The 24,108-nt window shown below is 44.5% G+C and overlaps 1 long non-coding RNA gene across 1 annotated transcript in view; it reads left to right on the top strand.

The window, feature by feature from the left end:
* The first annotated feature begins 2,878 nt into the window (after positions 1-2,878).
* LOC139180587 (uncharacterized) overlaps positions 2,879-24,108 on the top strand; it is a 55,512-nt gene continuing 34,282 nt past the window's right edge. The window contains exons 1-4 of the long non-coding RNA XR_011564800.1: positions 2,879-3,080; positions 4,421-12,736; positions 16,855-17,002; positions 23,268-23,381. This is a non-coding gene — a long non-coding RNA (uncharacterized lncRNA). The remainder of the gene's footprint in view (positions 3,081-4,420; positions 12,737-16,854; positions 17,003-23,267; positions 23,382-24,108) is intronic.

The raw sequence follows: 24,108 nt of genomic DNA, 5'->3' as shown, positions 1-24,108 counted from the left end.
ATGGTTTGCCCTAGATGACTGCTATTAGTACTCTTCACCCTGGGCTCTAATAGAGATTTAGGCTGCCTCTAGAAATCAAATTCATTCCTAAAGGAATAAAAATGAACCAGTAGTGGGACTTCCCTGGAGGCCCAGTGATTAAGACTCCATGCTTCCAATGCAAGGGGTGTGGGTTCAATCCCTGGCTGAGGAACTAAGATCTACACGCCACAGGGCGTGGCCAAAAAAGTAAAAAAAAAAAAGAACCAGGAGTCAGAAGATTTAGAACAACGAGCTTCAGATCTTGATGACATTGCTGTTATCGTTTCCAACTGTCCTATGGAATGTGAGCACCTCTGAATGACATACCTCGAAGCATGTCTCTTGGACCAGAAGTCTCTCACTTGGCTGCTTTATTCTAGCACTTTTGGCTTAAAGAACAAAACTCCACATAAGAAATAAGCTATGTTTATTGTTGCTTGGAAATATTTGGAATAACAGCTGTTTCCATTGTCTAATAGTCCTCTTGAAGTCTAACAGATTCACTACACTATCTCATCACTTTCTTGTTACACAGACATCACAGCCTTCCTGGACTCTTTTTGGATCTATTGTCTTCTTTCTTTATCTGACTTACTCCTCTTCATCCTTCCAAACCCTGCTCAGATGTGTCTCCAAAAAAGCCTTGCCTAACTCCATCAGTTTGCATTGGGGACAGTGTTTTTCAGCTTCCTGTGATATCATCCAGTTTCTCTTATGTCGGACTGTGTCTGAGTTCAGTTAAATCAAAACTGATAAATGCTTTACTCAATATCTGTGTTTGTGCATGCTCAGTCACGCAGTCCCTGGCATTCTCCAGGCAACTGCTGGAGTGGGTTGTGATTTTCTCCTCCAGGTGATCTGCCTGACCCAGGGATGAAACCTGCATCTCCGATGTCTCCTGCCTTGGCAAGTGGATCCTTTACCACTGAGCCACATGTCGTTGTTGTTCAGTCACTCAGTTGTCTCTGACTCTTTGCGACCCCATGGACTGCAGCACGCCAGGCCTCCCTGTCCATCACCAGCTTCTGGAGCTTACTCAAACTCATGTCCATTGAGTCGGTGATGCCATCCAACCATCTCATCCTCTGTCATCCCCTTCTCCTCCTGCTTTCAATCTTTCCCAGCATCAGGGTCTTTTCCAATGAGTCAGTTCTTTGCATCAGGTGGCCAAAGTATTGGAGTTTCAGCTTCAGCATCATTCCTTCCAATGAATATTCAGGACTGATTTCCTTTAGGATTGACTGGTTGGATCTCCTTGCAGTCCAAGGGACTCTCAAGAGTCTTCTCCAACACCACAGTTCAAAAGCATCAATTCTTTGGCACTCAGCTTTCTTTATAGTCCAACTCTCACATCCATATATGACTACTGGAAAAATCATAGCTTTGACTAGACAGACCTTTGTGGGCAAAGTAATGTTTCTGCTTTTTAATATGCTGTCTAGGTCGGTCACAGCTTTTCTTCCAAGGAGCAAGCTTCTTTTAATTTAATGGCTGCAGTCACCATCTGTAGTGACCTGGAGTCACCTGGAAAGCCCAATTAAATACATGCAAGGTGTTGTATTAATGTTACTTAAACCTAGTCAGTTGCAACTTAATTCACATAGCTCTGTATGTACTATTTTCAATGTGTATGATTTAGGAGTATTGTAATATGAAACGTAAGAACGAGTCTATGAAAATAAAAACCTCCCAGACATGTGAAGATCTTAAAAGACAAGCTATTAATGATCAAGCCCTTGAGAGTTCTCACGAAGAGTAGTATAGAGTAGGGAATATCTCTGTAAGACTCCGGACAGCACTGTCTGGGTTTGAGTCAGTTTTCTACTAGTTAGTAATTGTATGAGTTAGGTGAGTCATTTAATTTCTCTAAACCTCAATTTTCCCATCAGGAAAACTGGAAAAATTATGATAATGAGCCTTGTGGTTTCTTCTGAGCCTGAGTGCCACATGACATTAATGACCACATCTAATGGACGGAGAGTTCCCAGGAAGCGCTCTGCCAGGAAGACTGTGTCACTCGGCAGACCACTGTGTGTACGGGGCCCGGAACCAGGCCTGGGAATGCGGAACTTCTCGTTAGTGCTGGCTGAGAGCAGAGCTGGTACCCATCAGGCATTCAGCGGAGGGACGTTCATCCGGACTGTTCCACAGCCTGCTAGTTGCCTCACTTCATTTTTCACTCAAGAATTGGAATGTTTGCTCATTGCAAACTTAGTCCTAGGATTCCTTTTAGCCCATTATTTCTTGGACCTCCAGTACCTTGAGGATAATGTTCATGCTCTTGAGCTCTTGAGCATTCCAGGCCTTCTGGGGTCTGGGCTCCACCTGGAGAGCCCTGCTCCTCTCCTGCTCCACTTGCGCTGCTCTTCTGTGGTCTCTGGGCAACTCGAGACCCCTCTTTCCTCTGCTCCTTCTGTCTGCTGTGTCTCCCAGCTCCCAGCCTACACCCTAGAGTGTGTCATCATGAAAAACTTGCTCTAATACTGTTTCCTCTCTGAAGGTATTTTTGATATTCTCCTTGTCCATCCTGAGCAGTTTTAGGCTCTCTGTGTACATCACTATTTTATGTATGTGTGTGTGAACATCTATGCATGTTCACATCAGGCTGTACTGTTTTCAGTGTGTCTGTTATCCCCAGCAAACTGTAAGCTCCAATGTGTTAGTCTCAGAAAAATTACCTGACATCTAGTAGAGTGTCTGACATAAAGTGTATTATAAATAAATGTAGATTGAATCTTGCTACGTCACTTTATTGAGTGAAGGATTGGGTTGAGGGAATGACTGACTCACTGATTGGCTGAATCAATGAATAGTCTTATATGGTAAAGGCTTCCCTGGTGGCTTAGTCAGTAAAGAATCTGCCTGCAAGGCAGGAGACCTCTTGCAGGAGACCCAGCTTTGATCCCTGGGTCAGGAAGAACCCCTGGACAAGGAAATGCAACCCACTCCAGTAATCTTGCTTAGGAAATCCCATGGACAGAGGAACCTGGCAGGCCAAATTCATGGGGTTGCAAGAATCAAACACGACTTAGTGACTCAACTACCATTTGGCAAGGACTGTAAGTACAGTCTAGTTTGAGTTGAGGGCTGTTGGTGTGATTACACAGGTAGGGACATACTTATGGGTTTAATGAGAGTTTTTTGGTGGATGGTGTTGTTCTTTTCCTCTTTATAGTATGTATTGCTATGGCTGTATGACTCTAGCTTTTTAAACATTTATTTTTAACTGAAGGATAATTGCTTTACGATATTGTTTTGGTTTCTGCCATACATCAACATGAATCAGCCATGGGTATACATATGTCCCCTCCCTCTTGAACCTCCCTATCACCCTATCCTACCCCTCTAGTTGTCACAAAGCACCAGTTTGAGCTCCCTGTGCCTCTAGCTTTATATAGAATAGATTAGGGTGAGGGGGAGAGAAGAGACTGGTCCCCAGGCCTGGTGCTTCTGGTCTACCTTTTCTCCACACCTGCAAGTAAGGATGTGTCTATTTGGGTGGGGAACTCTTTTCTGACATTTCACTCTCTTATTCTTTGGCTAATTTGAGAAACAGGGAGAGCCCAGTGTCTGCAGCTCATACTTGCAACTTCTCCCCCTGCTGCCCAGGGGGGCCTTTTCCAGACACGGGGACATAATGTAGTTGAGGAGGTCACTGGAGTGGGCAGGAGGGTCGGGTGCAGATCCAGCAGGCCACTTGAGCCCTCTGGACCTTCGGCCCCTCATTTATTAAAGGAGAGGTCACTGTGCCCCCTCCAGCTTGGACCTTCTAGAGTTCTGAGATGACTACCGTGCTGATAAGGATGATCACCTGTTGGTGGTGGCTTTAGGAGGGGGTCAGTGATGGGTTCAAGTCCTCCAGGCAAGCTCTGGCCCTCGTGGCATAAAATCAAAGAGGGCACGTTTTGTTAATGTGCTTTATCTTGCCATCAGCTCTGGGAACTTATTCCACTGGGTGATCACAGCGAGGCGGCCTCCTCATGTAAGGAGACTCGATCCCAGGAGCAGCTGCCCTCTGACCTCGAGCATTACTCACCCTGTCACTAGTCCCCAGACTGGCCCACTGCCTGTCGGGAGCTGCAGCTGGGCCAGGAATGAAACAGGATGCTTGCTGGGAGAGGGGGCAGGGTGGAGACCAACGGGCTGGAGGAAGATGCAGCCTGGACCAAACACACATACATGCTCAGCTTGAGGGCTTGAGGAAATGTGACTGCATCGTGATCTGGGACAAAGACGTGGCCAGACGGGCCCCTGGGAGAAAAGTGTCTGGATGCTGGTACCCAGACAGGAGGAAAAGATCGTAGCTGTGCCAAACCAAACAGTCAAAGCGTGAGGGGCAGCCTTGCCTGATGGGTTGGTGGCTCCAGTCACCTTTGCCTGTGTTTCTCTTCTAATGCAGAGATCTGCCTGCAATAACAAACAACAGGGAGCAGCCCAGATCTCAGTTCCTGACGGGCTCCGTGGTGGGAGAGAGAACAAACGTTACAAAAAGCCAGCCCAGGCTAGGGCCGTGTTTAACAAGGAGCAAGCTCATTCCAGTGGACGGAGCCTTGAATGTTCTCCAGCAGCTGCGGGTCTGGAGGGCTCAACAATAAGTCCTTCCAAGAGGAGGTCATGCACTTTGGTAGATGTTACCCCAGGTACTCTATCCTGCTCCCAGAGGCTAATGAACGGTGAGAGGAGGTGATGGGGAGATGCTGGGGGCACAGAGCGAAGAAAGGTTCGAGTAATATCAGGAAGGAGTCAGCGACCAAGGCTCTAAACCACCATGCTTTCAGGTTGGACCTGGGCTCTGCAACTGGCTCGTGACCTTGAGCAAGTTCATTAATCACATGCACTGAGCTTCAGTTCTCATCTTGCTTGTGGGAAATGGAAGGAAATCCCTATTGAAAACAGACGGTGAACTGAGACATTTCAAATATGATAGCCACAGATACACGGAAGTACTGCTCTTTCCTTCACTAAAGTATATGACTGAGTTCATTCTTCTCATGTTGCAGACGTTCTTCTATGGAGAACAAAGACAAGAACTAGAAAAGAGAGAAATGCCATATTTTTGTAAAGGACATGTTTGCCTTCCCTGGTGTTTGCCCACAAGGGCAGAGATTTTGAGGGGGGAGTTAATGATCACTCTGGCAGGACACACCCTCAGAGATTCTCTAAACTTGAGAATAAAGCAGAGATTGCAATGGTCACCAGTTCTATATCCTAGGAAACAGAAGGAAATAGGCTGTGTGTGTTATCTCTCCAAGCCCAACCTCTTTGATTCGGGTTTTGACTCAGAACACCAGCAACTTCATCCAGAGACTGAAACACCTTTTGAGATTCCAGCTCACGACACAGAGGCCCTTGGCTCTTCCTTCTGGTTTAGTGCAGCTGCTCTGCCGGACTGAAGGCAGGGCTGAAGCGGTGCTGGTGGATTCTGCCAGAGGAGTGGCCAGAGAGATGCTCACAGAACACAGTAAACAGGACATGGAGGAAATCAGGAGCTGGACTCGGGCTGTTACCGAGCCCCCCCACCTCCCCCCAACTACCCTGCTCATTGTCAGGAAACGGGGGGAGCTGAGAGCCACTGAGCACACAATGATGCTGCGGGAAGTGGCCTTTATAAATACGCAGGGGTCAGGGCCAAGCCCAGCAAACAATAGGGGGAATGGAGATGGAGGGCAGTGGGTGTGGAGTGTAGGGAAGGCCAGGATGACTCCATCAATGACAATAGCTGAGCAGGCAGTTGGTGGGGGTGGAGGTGCACAGGGAGGCTGGGGGTTGGGAACCAAACAATACAAATTGCCTGCGACCCTGTAGCCACAACAAAGGGCAGTGGATTCTGTTAATAGTCCTCAGAGTGTCCCATTGTTCCTTCCATAACTTCTCCCTGGCCCCTACACGGCGGAGATCTCTGTTTTGCTCTATTTACTGGAAGCTGCCCCTGATTCAGAGGGTGCTGCTCCTCACCAGCGGTGAGCAGGGTGGGCTGTTTGGCCACATTTTCTGCCTTGAGTTCGTCCTTTTAAGCAAATAGGCACCAAAGCCAGCTTGGGAAGGCTGGTGTGGAAGGGACAGAGGGCAACAGGCAGTGCTCCCTGACATGCTCTTTGATGTAATCTCCCTTGATTCACTTGGATGGATAGATGGATGGATAGATCCATGGGGATGGATAGATGAGAATGTCACCCTCATTTGCTGTGTAGGGAGGTACAGCTACCAAGTAGAACTTCCCTGGTGGTTCAGTCAGTAAATAATCTGCCTACCAGTGCAGGAGACAAGGGTTCAATCTCTGCATCGGGAAGATCCCCTGGAGAGGAAACAGCTACCCACTCCAGTAATCTTGCCTGGAGAATCCCATGGACAGAGGAGCCTGATGGGCTACAGTCCATGGGGTCGCAAAGAGTCAGACACGACTTAGTGACTGAACAACAGCAACACCCACCACGGGCAAAGATGGTTGTGTGGTTATGGCTCAAGTCGGACATGTAAACTCAGCAGATCAGATGTTCTGTCTGTCCGTCATTATTCTGTTTTCCAGTGCTTCGTTGTAAATATAGCTACACGTTTAATTGGGTAATGAATTATTCCATGGTCATCCCTTTCTCTGAAATGGGAGCTTTTTGAAGGCTGGTGCTAGATCTCTCCCGTTGATGTGGTTTCCCCAGGGCTCAACATAGTTCCTCCCGTGAAATTGGCCCTGAGTTAATATTCATTGAGTAACTAGAGGATGCATGCTTTTTTTGCTGGTGAGTCCCCTCCCTGTACAGCCTATACAAGGAGCCATCTGGACCCTGTGACCTGGGCTGGCTTTATCAGAGCGGCCTTAGCACAGGTCATCTAGATCTAGGAAGACTTGACCACGGGGTTGTCCTCAGGGTGCTCTCTCAGGACCACGGAGTATGCTGTGCCAGCAAAGGAGCTGCTCCTTAAATATCTTGTAGCATATATAATTAATTAAAATGTTGTCTGAATTGGGGTGAAATAAAAGGCATATGAAATTCAAATGGAGATTAAGCCAATTTTTATCTATTTTAATAATTGTTTATAACATACATTAAAAAAAAATAGGCTTTGCCTTTTAGTGAGAAAATACTAAACAAAATGCAAATTTAGAGCTTGCTAAAGGTAGCTTAACTCTAACCTGAACCTTCACATTCTGCTGGTGAAAGTAGAAACAGCCATATATTTTGTAGCAAGCCATCTTGCGTAAGGCATCTCAAAAGCCTGAAAATATTCAGCTTCTTCAACCCAGCAGTTTTATTCTGGGACTCTTACATGAAAATGTAGACAAAAAATTATAACCAAAGATGTTTATCATAGCTTTATACTAATAATGCTTAAAGTAGGAAATAATTTGTCTAATAATAGGGGATTTTTAAATTAAATTACTAATGTGAAAAAAGTAGAATATTATGATGCCATTGAATTAAGTTAATTAAATTAATGGTGTGCTGTGCTGTGCTCAGTTGTGTCTGACTCTTTACAATCCTGTGGACTGTAGCCCACCAGGCTCCTCTGTCCATGGGGATTCTCCAGGCCAGAATACTGGAGCCGGTTGCCATTTCCTCCTCTGGGGGATCTTCCCGACCCAGGGATTGAACCCGCGTCCCCTGTGTCTCCTGCATTGACAAGCAGGTTCTTTACCACTAGCCCCACCTGGGAAGCCCCTTAATTAAATTAATGATATCTTGAAAACTTACGTATACTTTGGGTTAGTGATTATTATTTGACAAAATGAAAAAATGTAGGTGCAAAATACATACAGCTTATATTCTCAACTATGAAAATACACATTTAAATCTAAAAAAGACTATAAACAAAGTTTTAAACTATTAGTGGTGATGCTGTCAAGATGTCAGAGTAGTGGTTTACTTTTTTTTTTTGATATGTTTTTCTGCTTTTTATAAAAGTGGAAATGTATTTATAAACAAGTATTTTATAATTGGTTTTTGAAAGTTTTGCCCTGGTAAGTTTACTTTTTAAGTTCCAAATTTTCTCTGTGAACCTCTGGAAGGAGTGAAATGTTGGAGTGAGTCTCTCCATAAAAAAAAAAAAAAAAAAAGAGGAAGGGAGAGGCTTAGTTGTTGAAGGAAATATTCTTCTGATTTGGGGAAAGATCATGAGGGAATCACTATTGTAATATGGGAAGACATTCTACGTGTCCACACTCTTTTCTTCCCTCCCTGCTGCTAAGCTGTGAATGAAGAACGTGTTTAGCAGAGGCTGTGGGAAGTGGCAGCCACATGACAACTTGAAGTGAAGAAGGCATGGTCTCAGCTGCTAGAGGTTGTCGTGGTCTTTGATGTGAGAAGGCTTTCGGGCAGAAGTCTGCTTTGATGGAAGGGTGAGAGGCAGACACCATAGGATGAAGTTGACGAACCAAGGTTAGGTCAAGAAATAAGAGTTAACATCGGTTGCATACCCACCACACGCCAGGCACTGTTTTGAGTATTTAGTATATGTTAATTCCTTTTATCCTAGTGGCAAATCCATGAGCTGTGTATATTACTTTCCTCATTTTAGAGATTAGTGAGTGGAGGCATAACATGCAAGTAATTTGCCCAAGGTTACAGGACTAGTGGATAAATCAGGAATTGAATTCAGGAAATCTATCTGAGAGCCCTAGCTTTTTCATCATGATCTAATCCCTCTCTGATAAAAGCTCTGAACAATAGAAAGGTAGGATATTAGTCCCAGGTGTTCACAATTCTCATAGCCCCGGGACACATTCATCAGGACAAGAAATGACACTTAAATAGAAGATAGTATTGTAAAAGGAAATAGCTAGTGTTCCCTTAAAACCTCAAGTCCCATTCAATACTTATTTGTTTAATAAATATTTATAGAGGGCAGGATGTCCTGGAAGGGGTGATAAAAGACTGACTGTAGAAAGACAGACAGACAAGTAAGTAAATGGTGACGGGCCCTGAGAGCCCTTGGTGGACTGACAGAGATTGATGTGATTACACGGATATTTTAGAGAAGACTCTGACAATCAGTACAACAGCTGGGAGCCTACAGGGAGACAGATCAGGAAATAATACAGCAATCAGATCAGATGTACTGAGGGCTTGAAATGCAGTCATCTGAGTTGGATGGAAAACACAGAATTGGTGACTATATAGCAGTTGGGGTACCATCAGGAAAGAGATGGCACAGTCTAGCTGGGAGTTGTTATAAGTTTAATATAGGGATGACTTACGATCCAAAAGGATATATGCACTTCAATGCTCATTGCAGCTCTGTTTACAGTAGGCAAGACTTGGAAGCAACCTAAATGTCCATCGACAGAGGGATGGATAAAGAAAATGTGGTTGTTGTTCAGTTGCTAAGTTGTGTCCACCTCTTTGTGACTCCATGGTACATATATACAGTGGAATATTACACAGCCATCAAAAAGAATGGAATTTAAAAAATGAAATAATGTCATTTGCAGCAGCATGGATGCACCTGGAAATTGTCATACTGAGTGAAGTAGGTCAGACAGAGAAGGAGAAATATCATATGACATCCCTTATATGTGGAATCTTAAAAAGAAATAATGCTAATGAGCTTACAAAACAGAGACTCACAGACTTAGTTAGAGAAAGAACTTAATGGTTGCCAGGGGAAAGGATGGGTGGAAGGGATAATTAGAGAGTTTGGGATGGACGTGTACATGCTGCTGTATTTAAAATGGATAGCCAACAAGGACCTACTGTAGAACACAGGGAACTCTGCTCAATGTTATGTGGCAGCCTAGATGGGAGGGGAGTTTGGGAGAGAATGGATACATATATATGTATGGCTGAGTTCCTTCGCTGTTCACCTGAAACTGTCACAACATTGTTAATCGGCTTTACCCCAATACAAAATAAAAAGTTTTAAAAAATATATACGGATGATTTACAGAGTATGAGAGTGGGGATTGAGCAGTACCCTGAGGTTGGTAACATCAGGAGGCAGGAGGCTCTACCTCCTCCAAGTTCGATGAGCAACAGGAAGGGATGGTTATCAGAACCCAGAACAAGCCACGTGGAAACGAATTTGTGATGGGCTCTGGCCTTATGTCCAGAATATAGCCAGTCCATGGGGACCTGACAGGGAAGGAGAAGGGAAATAAATAAAACACCTTTTCTCTCCTGCCTCCTTCCAGTCTCTGGCCAGTGCTCACCAAAGGCCAAGTGCAACTGGCAGCCAGAGTTCAAAGGAGCTCAATGGTTTATGTCACAGAAGTCAGTCTCCTTAGGGGGTGTGTTTGGGAGGGGGAAGTGAGCCTGGATGGAGGGGCGTCTGGAAGGTGTCTGGCTCACTTATGTATGAGCTTCCCGGGTAGCTCAGTTGGTAATCTGCCTGCAATGTAGGAGACCCCAGTTTGACTCCTGGGTTGGGAAGATCCCCTGGAGAAGGGATAGGATACCCACTCCAGAATTCATGGGCTCCCCTGGTGGCTCAGACAGTAAAGAATCCGCCTGCAATGCAGGAGGCCTGAGTTCGATCCCTGGGTTGGGAAGAGGCCCTGGAGGAGGGTATGGCAACCCATTCCAGTATTCTTGCCTGGAGAATCCTAATGGACAGAGGAGCCTGGAGGGCTACAAGCCCATGGGGTCACAAAGAGTCAGACATGACTGAGCAACTAAGCTCAGCGCATACTACTGTACATGCGTAAGCACTCATATATAGCAGTGATGGTGTGGGTTGACTCTGTCACAAGTCCCAGGTTTCTCTGATGCTTCATTATTTCTAGGTCCTAAAATAGGGAATATAGGAAGATGTACAGAGCGAGGATGAAAGTGGTGTGTTCTGCTTGGAATGCATTTTTGAAGTGCATGTGACAAATTCATGTAAAACATCTAATACATAGTTAGTATATACTCAGCTAAGAAGAGAGGATGAGGGATGTGGAAACTGATAGTCACTATGAGTTATCTAGGCGAGAGATAAAGCCATTGGGAGGTGGCTGGGGAGAATATGCACAGTGATGACTAAGGCCCGGAGGATCTCCAATCTTTAAAGACGTGATGGAAGCAAAGGCACCCAGAAGAAGCTTCCAAAGAAGCACAGAAGCTTCCAGATCCCTCTTAGCCTGGCCACTGCCCGTGTGCCAGGATCCTTGGGTTTGTATTTCTGTACATGGACTCCTGCCATTCCAAGGGTGTGGGATGCAGAGTGATGGGATCGTAAGCTGAGAAGTTTAAGACCTGAGTTTGTCTGCTGGGCCTCGGTATAGAAACTCAAATGCTGACCTTTCCTCTTAAAGCCTTCCTCACTTTTTGGGAAGAGCACTGTTTGACCACATCCTACCTCTCGGGGTGTTTTTAAGGATAAATGAGATAACGTCTGTAAGGCCCCTAGAGAGGAAGTACCAGTGCAGATAAGCATATGCTTGGGTATTTTTAGCTGACAGCATTCGGTGTTCAGGACGTGCCATTTAGCAATTCCTGGAGCCTTGAAAAGGAAAGAGAAAGGGGTGGGGAGACAGGGAATCAGAGGCAGACAACAAACATTGTTTTTCGAGAAATCCCTCCTACCCTGAGTGTAAGAATCCACGTCAAAGGAAGCAAACACCATGTGTAGATAAAACAGGAAGGTGACAGGTTTGCTTGCTTGCAACCAAGATGGTTCATGCCAAAGGGCCAGCCCTGGCAGTTCGTTTGCCCTAGGGGGTGGAGGTCCAATCGCCGCCTCCTCCACTGATAATGAAAGCAAGGTTAAGTGACTCTCCGTCCTGTACAGAATGGCAGGAAACACCTTCATCACCCATGACTCTTGGAGAGAGTGGCCCGGGTGGGGGTGGGGCGTGCATTTCCTGCCCAGATTCCAGAAAGGGTGCTCAGACTGTTAGGAGGCATGAACCTGCTGACCCAACAGATGCAAGGCTGTGGAGTGACCACAGGGCCTGGCCTGGCCCACCCGTGTCCGTCCATATCTGCTTCATAAGCACAAAGCCTTCAGAACGTAATAACAGGAGCCTTAGAAAGATAACTGACTTGGAGAAAGGTCTTAGAAGAGTTCATCTAACTGTTTCTTTCTCTTTTTTTAAACTTTAATTAATTAATTTATTTTTATTTTTGGCTGTGCTGGGTCTTCGCTGCTGCGTGTGAGTTTCTCTAGTTGCGGTACATGGGCTTCTCATCCCGGTGGTTTCTCCTGCTGTGTGCCACGAGCTCTAGGACACACACGGGCTTCAGTAGTTGTGGTACACGGGCTTAGTTGCTCTGAGGCCTGTGGGATCTTTCCTGACCAGGGATCAAACCTGTGTCTCTTGCATTGCAAGGCAGGCTCTTAACCACTGGACCACCAGAGAAGCCCCATTCAACTGCTTCTTCAGTGCTCTTTTCCATGCTGCAGTGAGATCTTTATTTTAGAAATAACGCATGCCCTCTGTAGGCACCTAAATGCCATGCATTGGAGAAGGCAAAGAAGCTTGAGTACCTGTTATGCCATCGGATCTGAGTTAAACATTTTATATACATTATGTCATTGAACTCTGTCTACAAAACTTTAGTGGCTGTTGGTGCATCTTTGTAGATAGGTCAGCTGAGGTAGACATCCAGAGTTGATTTGAAATAATTAGATCTGGGTCCAAGTCCTACCTGTACTCTACAGAGTGGAAGTGGAAGTTGCTCAGTCATGTCCGACTCTTTGCAAACCCATGGACTATACAGTCCATGGAATTCTCCAGGCCAGAATACTGGAGTGGGTAGCTGTTTCCTTCTCCAACTCTACATAAGCAATGTGGTATTTGGTAAGTAATTTAACCTCTCCAGGCTCAGTTTATACACAAACTGGGGGACATAACTTTCTTCATGAGATTATTATGAAAGTTAAATGAGATACAGCAGACAAATTTTGAATTTAGTTTTATATTATGTCTATGTTCTTTCCATGACTACCCTGTTAAACACAGAAGTCCAAAATGACACAGAGTACCATTAGGATGCTTTTCACAAGCTGCTTTGCCCCAAAGATGCAAGTTTATTTCAGAGTAAAATCAATGGGAGAGTATAATTTTATTCAGAACATGGTCATCAACTAACAAGTTTTTGTTTTCTTAAAGTGGAAAGAGTATGCCCTCTGTAGACACCTTCAGAGATATCTAGACAGGTGTTTCTTGATTGTGTAAGATTATCGCTTGGTTTGTGAAGGAGTGACAGACAGAACGTATTATAGAGAGACTGGGGATGAAGCTCACATCACATGCCCAGATCTTGCACGTTGAGCGGTTTGATATCAAGACAGCAATCACCTGTAAGATAAAAGATTGGGTGATATACAATTTCCTTAGAAGATGGGAAGGCTTTAATCACACGAAGCCATGAAACATTCGCCTTACCAAAGACCCAGTTCTCTTAATTACTAATGAAGAAATTAGAAGCCAAGTCAGTCTTACTCAAATTCTAATAGTCAGCTAAGTCCAGAATTGGGATGGGCATTCCTCAGCTTTGACCCAAGGCTTTTTCCTACTACATCACACACCCCTTTTTGCATTTTATATCTCTCACATTTTAGCTTCTCCTCTCCCCTTTTCTGGGTATTTCCCCCTAAAGCAGTGGATGGGGTTTGTAATAGTGCCTTGCCATGAGAAGTGTTCATTAAATGTTTGTCACAAGAATGAACAACAGAATACCTGGAGGCATTTTATTCAAATGTTTTCTCAAATCTCTGGCTTTCCTCTTTGGTTTGGGTTTGAGTCAGTTCACATAAACAGCAGTTCACTTAGAGTTAGAAAATGAAGAAAAATTGTTCTTTTATTTTTTAAGGATTTTTTTTTATGAGGATTTGTTACAATATTGCCTCTGCTTTATGTTTTTGGATTTGGGGTCACAAGGCCTGTGGGATCTTAGGTCCCCAACCAGGTGTCAAACCTGTATCCCCTGCTTTGGAAGTTGAAGTTTTAACCACTGGATTACCAAGAAAGTCTCAACTGTTCCTTTTTAAAAAATGTTCCATTCTTCTTATACTCTCAGGATCATCTCTCATTTGAGGAATATTAAATATTACAATTGCCACCAAAAGCCAACAATGATGCCCCCAGTGCCAAGTCTCTGGCAGTGACTGCTTATTGCCAATGGAGAATTAGATGAAATGACAGGGTTAACTCCCAACGGGACACCAGGCGTTGGTGACGAGAAACTATTGCTGATCTGGGAGACGCGTCAGTTACTCTCCTGACAGTCCGAATGGAGTGGAGGAAGGGTTTCGTCCGTGCCTAGCATATTACCTCCTTTCATCATTTATCAAGGCCTTTGATGTTCTTCACGATGTGAGTAGGAGGAAATCAAGGTGCTTTCTTCCAACCCGAGTTTGGAAATTCCATTTGTGCGAAGTTTGCAAATGACTGGGCAGAAGTGAGCTCTTCACATGAAAAGGAGAGGCCAGCATCAGCATATCCCGTATAACTTGAGTCTGCTCTTCTTGAAGGCCTCACCAGGATTCAAGAGGCCCCAAGGGAACGTGCGGCCTATGGAGTGGAAAGGTTAAATGAGTTTTATCGTCTTCTCACAAAAACGACAATTCTCGTGTCAAGTTTCATTTAGGTGATAAATGTCATGGTGGGAAGGGACAGCAGTGAGCCCACCTCCTTGCTCATCAGCCTGCCCATGGGATGGCCAAGGGGAAGGACATGGCAGAGAGACCTGGAAGGAATGGCAAATAGCCCGCCGTGCTCTGGAAGAAGGGTCTCATCTGACAGTAACTGAGAGATCTCTGGTCTCAAAACACAGCTGTGTTGAGTTCCAGACCAATCCCTGCCATATAAATTTATGTCCGGGTCAATATATGCTCCCCACCAGCAAGAAACCATTGACAGAGATAACAGATCCAGAAGTCTGGATACTGACATTGCCATCTTGGTTGAGCTCCTTTCACAGGTTCTCTGAGTATTTACACCAGATATAAAATGGTTACCCAGCTTCCAAACAATTGTAATCTGTGAAATTAGTTGTCTGTGAACACTTTTTTTTTGTTGTTTGGTAAGGAAGGGCTGGTGAATGCTTAATATGAGCCAACTTCATGGTAGATACTCAGTAAATTTAGGTGGAATGAAAGAAGCTAATTGAACTTCATGTTGCAGAATTTGATTCCTCCCTTTAAGACCGTGCTGCTCGAAATGTGATCCAGCATCCTCATTATCTGAGCAATTGTTACCCAAAGTGCCAAATCTCAGGGCTCACTCCAAACCAACTGGATGAGTATCTGCATTTTAGCCAAATCCTTAAGAGATGGATACGCACATTAAAGTTTGAGAAGCTCAGCTTTAAGATGCTGAACCAGTGAGTTGGGTGGTTTCCACAGGGCCAATGATGGTGCTTTTTACATCTTTTAATCTCAATGATAAAGACCCTCCCAGACCTAGATAACTGAAACAAGCAAACATCTCTGTAGCACAAAGTCAACTTGCATTCTTTTCTAGGGAAAAAAAAAGTGTATCTTCTAAAATAACTTAATACTAAATTTCTCATTCCTCCTTTCAAATGTTATAATTCTTTATTAACACGCCTTAGTCCCTTAAAAAAGTTTTGAGCTCTTGGAAAGTAAGGGTCATATTTCAGGTATTTCTTTGTATCTGTACATTTTATACATAATAGCTGGTTTTAAAATGCTTGTTTAATAGTCTCAGACCTTCAGGTAAAAATAAGATATTCTCCCTCATTGCACTACACAGTCTCTGGGAAATAAAAACCAACATTTGTAACTATGTATTTCAGTATCTACTTTCTTAACGTCTTCTCCCCCTACTAGATACAAAAATTTATATGAGAATAAGACAAGATATGTCTCATTCACTTTGCTGCGATGTTTGCCAAATAGATAAATGCACAAGAGTAGCAAGCCTACAGTTAGACGTTTCAAAGGCTCATTAATCAAGTCATGATTTGCCTTTCTACTTTGAGAAGCCAAAAAAAAAAAACCCAACTTCTGTATATACAATCTTTCTATAAAAAGATATATAATCTGTTTAACAGATTGAAAATATCCGTCCATCGCCTCCTTGAAGACCTGAATTTGGACCCTTCTTTCTCCATTGAACTGCATCTTCAGAAAGAAATTGTTTTCGATTCTCTGAAGTAGAAACTCTCAGTTTCAAGTCCTGAGAACTGTCGGTTTTATTTTCCTCCCAGAACTACCCTCCGCAAAGGAAGCCCTGTAGCATTCATCCCTCTGTGGGGACATCTCAGTGTCCCAGTTCCTCTGCCATCCAGCCAGCCCTCCGTCTCCATTTTTGGCTTTTTTATGGGCACATGAACCGACCTTCTGGTGTGCTGAGACTTTGGGGTTAAACTTTGTTTTGGGGTGTGTGTATGTGTATACGTTGCTCTGTTTTGTGGTGTTTCTTTGCAGCCCTTACCATCTGTGGGTGTTTTCTCCATCTGCCTTGGAACCACTGACTGTCAGCAGCCGCGGCTGTTTGTGCAGTTCTCTGCAAAAAATGGCTTCAAGTGTTACCTTGCCTGCTCCACTTTGGGGCGACCACAATGATGAACAGGCACGAACCCCTTGACACATGCACTTCACCTCCCCAGCGGGGCCGATAAGATCAAGTATGAGGGCGGCGAGCGGTCTGGCATTCTGTGCGCGTTCTGCGCAGAGCTGATGCTCAGCCCCCCGTTATGCCTTCTCAGGGCTGCTGGTGTTGCCAGGCTCCCCGGCCCCCCATTTTGGTCCCCCAGCTGGTGAGGGCCCTGCCTGAGTTTCCAGCGGGGCCTGAGGGTGCATTTCAGACACAGAGAAGGACCTAGAACAACTCATATCTTGTCGCTTTCGTTGTTTATTTTTTAATATAGACCTGTTGCTGGAAGTATTCAAGCAATAGACATTTAAAAATTTACTCTTTTTTTCTTTTTTTGGCCACATGGCATGAAGGATCTTCGTCCCCCCAACCAGGGATCCATTGGAAGCATGGAGTCTTAACCACTGGACCACCAGGGAGTCCCCACTCATGGCTGATGCCCACCTCTGGCTATTTCTCCTCCTCTGCTAATAACAATAATGAAGACAAATTTCTCACATGGTGAGCATTTTTACTGAGCCAGGTTCTGTGTTGAGGCATTTATAAATATATGTATATAAATATTCCCTGTCAGCCACCTCTCTACGTCTGAGCTCACAGGCAGAGCCCCACACACCCCAGCATCTAAACCAGAGTGAGGAGAGCTGGCTGTCCTTGCAGCCCACTCTGGGGCTGCTGCAGCTGGTGGTATTTCTGATAGGCTTTTCAAGCTTTTCTTTTTCTTCTAATAAGAATTCTGTCTGACTCGAAAGACAAGCAACCTGTGATGGAGGCAGTGTTAGATCGTAATCGTGTTGTGGGCAAAAATCATCTGGGTCTAATCTTTATGACCAAAGACATACTCAGTAAACTCTAACTGACACTGTTGGTGCAACACTCAATATTAAGAATCTGATGACCCCGGACACCGGAAACCCTGAGAATCACTTGTACTTGGGAGAAGACGTAGGATCCAGGGCTGGGTGTGGTGGGCAGCTCAGGGAATTTTGTTCAGTTGAACTGAAGATGGTAGGTGGTGGGGATTTTTTTTCCACAGATAAAAAAAAATTGAGGCAAAGAGCAGAAAGTGGAGTGGATCAGGATCCACAGGGAGTTAGCCACGGAACCAGTCATCAAGAAAGTTGCCACGGCAAGGGAATTGTTTTTCCCCTAACTGCAAAAGATGGCTACTCATGAAAAGAAGTTATTCATTTTCTTTTCCAGAAAGATGCCAAAAAACAAAATTATCAAGGGTCACACAGAAATATAGGGAAATGCCTTTCTTGAACATCTGTGATGTTCCAGGTTCCTTAGCTCTTTTTTAATGTTTTTATTTCTTTATTTATTTGGCTGCACTAGGTCTGAGTTGCAGCATGCAGGATCTTTAGCTGTGGCATGGGAATTCTTAGTTGCTGCATGTGGGGTCTAGTTCCCTGACTAGGGATCAAACCTGGGCCCCCTGCACTGGGAGTGTGGAGTCTTGGCCACTGCAGCACTAGGGAAGTCCCAGGTTCCTAAACTTCGAATTGAGGTATTTTGAACTTTGTTTCATAGATGGAGAATTTGAAGCTTGAAGAGGGTGAGTAATTTGCCCAAGGTCGCCCAGACAACAAGTAGGGGGATTTGATAAGGGTGCTGCCATGTGTGACTATCACTCGGGCTGCCTCCCCACGTCTGAAATGCAAAACAGACAGACAGGCTCTAACTCAGCCTGTTGGGAGCTCGCAACCCATGGTAAGGCCTCTGGTCATCCATGTCCCAGCCTGTGAGCTGGGCCCTCTTCCTCGGGCATCTTCTGGTGCCTGGGGTGTTGTAGCCATTCCAGCAAGGGGGGTGCTGAGGCCTTTGTCTACATCCACTGTCTACAGCTACCTGCTTCTTCCGAGGCTGAGCCACTCTTCAGCCACAGACGGTTGGCCCAGTGTTTTCATCTTTGGTCCCCAGAGTCAGAGAAATAGTGTGTCCTGTTAGTAACTGTGAGGTCCGACAGACACCCACCAACCATCCCAGCAGTCTCGGTAGCAGCAAGGATGAAATCCAGCCCCCACACACCGGGCAGCAGCATCTTCGATTGTAAAAGAGAAGCAGAGCAGCAGGAGGAGTGATGGGGAGGATTTCGGAAGGCGTGGGGGTACCACTCTGCCCCAGAGCCCAGGAAGGGGAATTTGGAGAGACTTCATGTCATGGTCTGTATGCGGGTTGGAAAAGGATTTCCAGACACAGAGTATTTCAGAAAGAAGTGAATTTTTTAAGAACAAATGATGACATGCATGTGTAGTTGTGTCTGACTTTCTGTGACCCCCCATGGATTGGAGCCCACCAGGCTCCCCTGTCCATGGGATTCTCCAGGCAGGAATACTGGAGTGGATGGCCATTTATCATCCCGACCCAGGGATCAAACTCATGTCTCTTGCATCTCCTTCTTTGGCAGATGGGTTCTTTACCATTGCACCATCTGGGGAGCCCATTAAGAACAAAGAGCAGAGATAATGTGGGCATTGCAAGCACAATGCCAGCTGACCTGAGAGATCAGAGAGAGCTGATGCTTTTTGCGGGTTATTAGCCAAGTTTTATAGACTCAAGACAAAGAAAATTCCTGCTGGAAGGGTGGCATTAGGTGATTGTTTAGGGCACTATAGGGTGAGTGCCCTAAACTATTAGGGACATTTTTACCTAATATGGCGTCAAGGAGCTGGATCATTTAGATCAAATGGGCTCATGACAATGTTTGCTATGGGGCTCAGTCAGTTCCGAGATGAACTTGATTCTGGGCTCCTCGTCTGTGGCCTTGGTACAAGGCCTCGAACCTGTGACCTTGGTATGGGACTCCACACTTAAGAAAGTTGCTATGCTTTGATCACTGGGCTCATCTTGTGAAGGGTAACTCTAGCAAAGGGGGCCTCCTGTCCCGAGCTTGGTGCGTTGCTATCTCATCCCTTCTCGGTTGCCTCTGGGTCACCTGGCAGGCGGCTGCTTTCCCTCTTTCTGGTCTGCTTCCAAATGTCAGAATCCCAGAGTCCAAAGTTCCAACAATTGTGTCAGCTTAATCAAAATCATGAGTTTCTCCAGAGGAGTTTTTGTTTGCAAAAAGGGTCAGGAATGGCGGGTTGGGAGAAGAGCAGGGAGAGAGCGTGGGGGCATCAACAACCCCACCTCCCTCGTCTCCTCTGAGAACCCAGCTTGCTCTGGTCACAGTTTCCTTTGCTTCAAGCAGTATAGGTGATAGGACGGGAGCCATTCACACACATGTGAAAGAACAGAATCGCTTCTGATTGCCTCTCAGATACTCCTTTCCTCTCAACACTCCCCCTCTTCAGAGGAGTGGAAAAGTTAAGTCATATCATTTTCTGGCTTTCAGAAGCTTACTTTGAGTCATCCTAGGGCCAGACCTTTATTTAAAAAATTCGAGCTGCCAAAAATTGCAAGCCTTACCCCCAAGGAGTGTGGCTATTCAAATATTTTCGGACAGGGTGGTCGTGTTTTATTCAGTGGTGCTGCGCTCGATTGCGAAATCATGTCAGACTCTTTGCAACCTCGTGGACTGTAGCTCCTCTGTCCGTGGGATTTCCCAGGCAAGAATACTGGAGTAGGTTGCCATTTCCTTCTCCAGGAGATCTTCCTGACCCAAGGATTGAACCCGAATCTTTTGCATTTGCAGGCGGATTCTTTACCACTCAACCACTTGGGAAGTCCTTTATAAAGTCACAGAGTTTCAAAGCTGGAGAAGCCCTTAGAGTCTCTTCCTTCTAATTCTGTCCCTTGACAAATGGTGAACGGAGGCAAGAGATGAAAGTGACCAGGCTGTCACACAGGAAATGACCGGCCCTCTGGCCACAGACCCCCAACCTCACATGCCGAGGACCCTTCTTTCTTTTTATGGGGTGTAGCATCAGAAAAGGAAGGCTTTACAGCAATGCAGCAGGGCTGGGCATTCTTGTCACCTTCTCCTGCCTATTGTTCTTGTATTCAGTTACAAATCTGGCTCTGACCCTTGTTGAAAGGGGTCATTGAACCTAGGGAAGGGCAGAGAGAGCTACAGGCTTGGTCATGACCAAATCAGTCCATGGTTACTTAGTTTCTCGGGACTGGAGCCTCTTTTTACAAGGTCGAGACATGGAAGTGGAGGGAAAGCAGGGGCTGCGGACATAGGATCCAGGGAAGTGGGTGGACAGCTGGCCACGCCATTAGTTCTGGGATCACACACAACCCCCGTGGCTCCCGTTCAGCTCTCAGTGGCGAAGCAAAACCCACAGGAGAAATTGATTGTCCGGCAGTTTCAGTGTAGACTTCGTTCTGTCACTGACTAAAAGAGGCAGGAAGAAAGAAGATAATCTGAAAAACAGTTGCTAGGAATGTCCTAAAAATAGTCGTTCTTAAATTTTAGAAGTTATTAAAACTAGGGCTTATTATACCCCTGTACCCCCACTCTAGACATTCTGATACAGTTAAGAGTAGAGGCCAGAAATGTCTTTCTTGTTGGTGGTGATGCTGGTGTGTTCCTCTAATTGCCCAATAGTGGGGTTTTTTGTTGTTGTTGTTTGTTTGTTTTCTTTTTTTTTCAGAGGTGTTTTTTTTTTTTTTGGACCATTTTAATGTCTTGACTAAATTTGTTACAATATTGCTTCTGTTTTACCTTTTGGTTTTTTGACCACTAGGCATGTGAGATCTTAGCTTCCTGGCCAGGGATTGAACCTGCACCTCTTGCATTGGAGGCCAGGTCTCATCCACTGGGCCCTAAGGGAGGTCCCCTAATAGTGTTTTTATGATTATTTTTTTAATAAACCTTTTTAGGGAGAATCATTTTAGATTTACAAAAATGTTGCAAATACAGCATCAGGAATTCTTTGTATCCTTCATCCCATTTCCCCTGATGTTAATTTCCTTTTTTAAAAAATGTTTTGGTACAGCCACTATGGAGAACAGTGTGGAGATTCCTTTAAAAACTGGAAATAGAACTGCCTTATGATCCAGCAATCCCACTGCTGGGCATACACACTGAGGAAACCAGAATTGAAAGAGACACATGTACCCCAATGTTCATCGCAGCACTGTTTATAATAGCCAGGACATGGAAACAACCTAGATGTCCATCAACAGATGAATGGATAAGAAAGCTGTGGTACATATACACAATGGAGTATTACTCAGCCATTAAAAAGAATACATTTGAATCAGTTCTAATGAGGTGGATGAAACTGGAGCCTATTATACAGAGTGAAGTAAGCCAGAAAGAAAAACACCAATACAGTATACTAATGCATATATATGGAATTTAGAAAGATGGTAACAATAACCCTGTATACGAGATAGCAAAAGAGACACTGATGTATAGAACAGTCTTTTGGACTCTGTGGGAGAGGGAAAGTGTGGGATGATTTGGAAGAATGGCATTGAAATACGTATAATATCATATATGGAACGAGTCACCAGTCCAGGTTCAATGCACGATACTGGATGCTTGGGGCTGGTGCACTGGGACGACCCAGAGGGATGGTATGGGGAGGGAGGAGGGAGGAGGGTTCAGGATGGGGAACACATGTATACCTGTGGCGGATTCATTTTGATATTTGGCAAAACCAATACAATATTGTAAAGTTAAAAAAAAAAGTTTTGGTAAAATACACATAATATGCAGTTTACCACTTAACCATTTTTAAACATGCAGTTCAGTGGCATTAAATAGATTCACATGGTTGTACTAGCATCATCACCATCCGTCTCTAAAGCACTATTATCTTCCCAATCTGAAATTCTCTCCATTAAAGAACAACCCACCACTGCCTTGCAGCCCCAGAGCAACCCCTGACACACCACCATTCTTAAGAGCTTACAGAAAAACCCAAACAAACTTTTTGGCCAATCCAGTACTTTCTGTCTCTATGAATCTGACTAGTCTAGGGACCTCATATAAGTGGAAATCATGGAATATGTGCTGTTTTGGGACTGGTTTATCTCACTTCACATAATGTCTTCAAAGTACATCCATGCGGTAGCCTGTGTTAGAATTTTCTTCCTTTTAAAGGCTGCATAATAATCCACACACACAGACACACACACACACACACACCATTTAGTCTTTCTTCTACCAATGGACACTTGGATGGCTTCCACCTTTAGGCAACTGTAAATGGTATGTCTATAAACACGGTGTGCAAATATCCATTTGAATCCCTGCTTTCAGTTATTTTGGGATATTACCCAGAAGCCTAATGTTAATTTGTTACATAACCATGGCACATCACTCTTCACTCACCTACAGATTTCACTGACTTTTCTGGTAAAACATACTCTTTTAATAATCTCTCCAGGTGACTCTGGTTTGCTGGGCTTTTAGAAACATTGATTTTTTTAAAATTTAAATTTATTTATTTTAATCGGAGGCTAATTCCTTTACAATATTGTATGAAACGTTGCTTTTCATTTTATTTTTTTAATGTGAGATTCACTCCAGAAAACAGGACACTGTTGGGAAGTCAGTCTTGTGCAGGGGGCTTGTATGCTGGATCTTGTTTCATTTCAGCGCCTTTCACTGGACCTAATGTTCCCCAACTTTCAAAGAAGAATGCTACAATAGATGGGTTGGAATTATCTGGAATGTTCTAGAGAGAAGTTCCGGGATGTAAAGTTGTTCTCAAGGTAGTAATTTCCAGACAGCAGCTGGCAAAGGAAAAATTTGCCAGTGCTTCTAAAATCTTAGAAGCAAATTCAGTAACAGAAAAATACTTTGAAAGGAATATGACTGGAGGTTTTCTGTATTTCTTGTTTGTCTGGTGTTGTCTAAATACAGGGTCCGTTCAGACATGTGACATCTGCCTTCCATTGCCCCAGAGGACAGCAGCAGAAGAAATGCTCGTTGGTTGCAGTGGTTGATACACATTAACCTTGAAGCTCTTTCTGATATGTGAGTGGGTGACCCAAATCTTTGGTGCCCTGATTTTGCATCCCCAAGTGAATGAATCTTCTGTAGTTTCTCAAGTAACTAATGCTAATTTTATTTTTTAATTTACCCAACACACATTTACTAATTAGTAAGTATAAACCTGAGGATGCAGAGGTAGCTTCATAGAACCTCTGCCCTTAAAACACATGCAGGTTGGTGGAAAAAATAACTGTCCATGTCAGTACCCTGGAGAGCAGTGGTTATTTCAAATTGCAAATGATTTTTGCTTGAATTAAGTGTGGTTTTGACTAAATGTCAAGAGTTCTCGCCTGCCAATGCAGGAGATCTTAGAAATGTGGGTTCCATCCTTGGGTTGTGATGATCCTTGGAGAAGGGCATGGTAACTCACTCCAGTATTCATGCCTAGAGAATCCCATGAACAGAGAAGCCTGGTGGGTTACAGTCCATAAGGTTGTGGAGTCAGACATGACTGAAGTGCCTTAGGACGCATGCACATGAGTTCTAGGGTCCTTTGACAGATACACTGGGTCCTTACAAAACAGCATGGGAGTATTTTTCTATAGGAACCAGCCCAACATAGCCCTACCACACAGAGCTTTTGCAGATGAGCACTGAGACTAAGTATGATGGAGAAGAGCAAAGGTCTAGAAACATGTGAACCAGCTTCATTAGGGCTGCCTCAGGCATGTGGTACTCTCCAGTCATCCTTTTCACTCAGACTTTTCAT

The sequence above is a fragment of the Bos indicus genome, chromosome 29 (genome assembly GCF_029378745.1).
Source record: "Bos indicus isolate NIAB-ARS_2022 breed Sahiwal x Tharparkar chromosome 29, NIAB-ARS_B.indTharparkar_mat_pri_1.0, whole genome shotgun sequence".
NCBI classification, from domain to species: Eukaryota; Metazoa; Chordata; class Mammalia; order Artiodactyla; family Bovidae; genus Bos; species Bos indicus.
The sequence above is the reverse complement of the archived record's forward strand: the minus strand, read 5'-3'. Positions and strand labels throughout refer to the sequence as shown.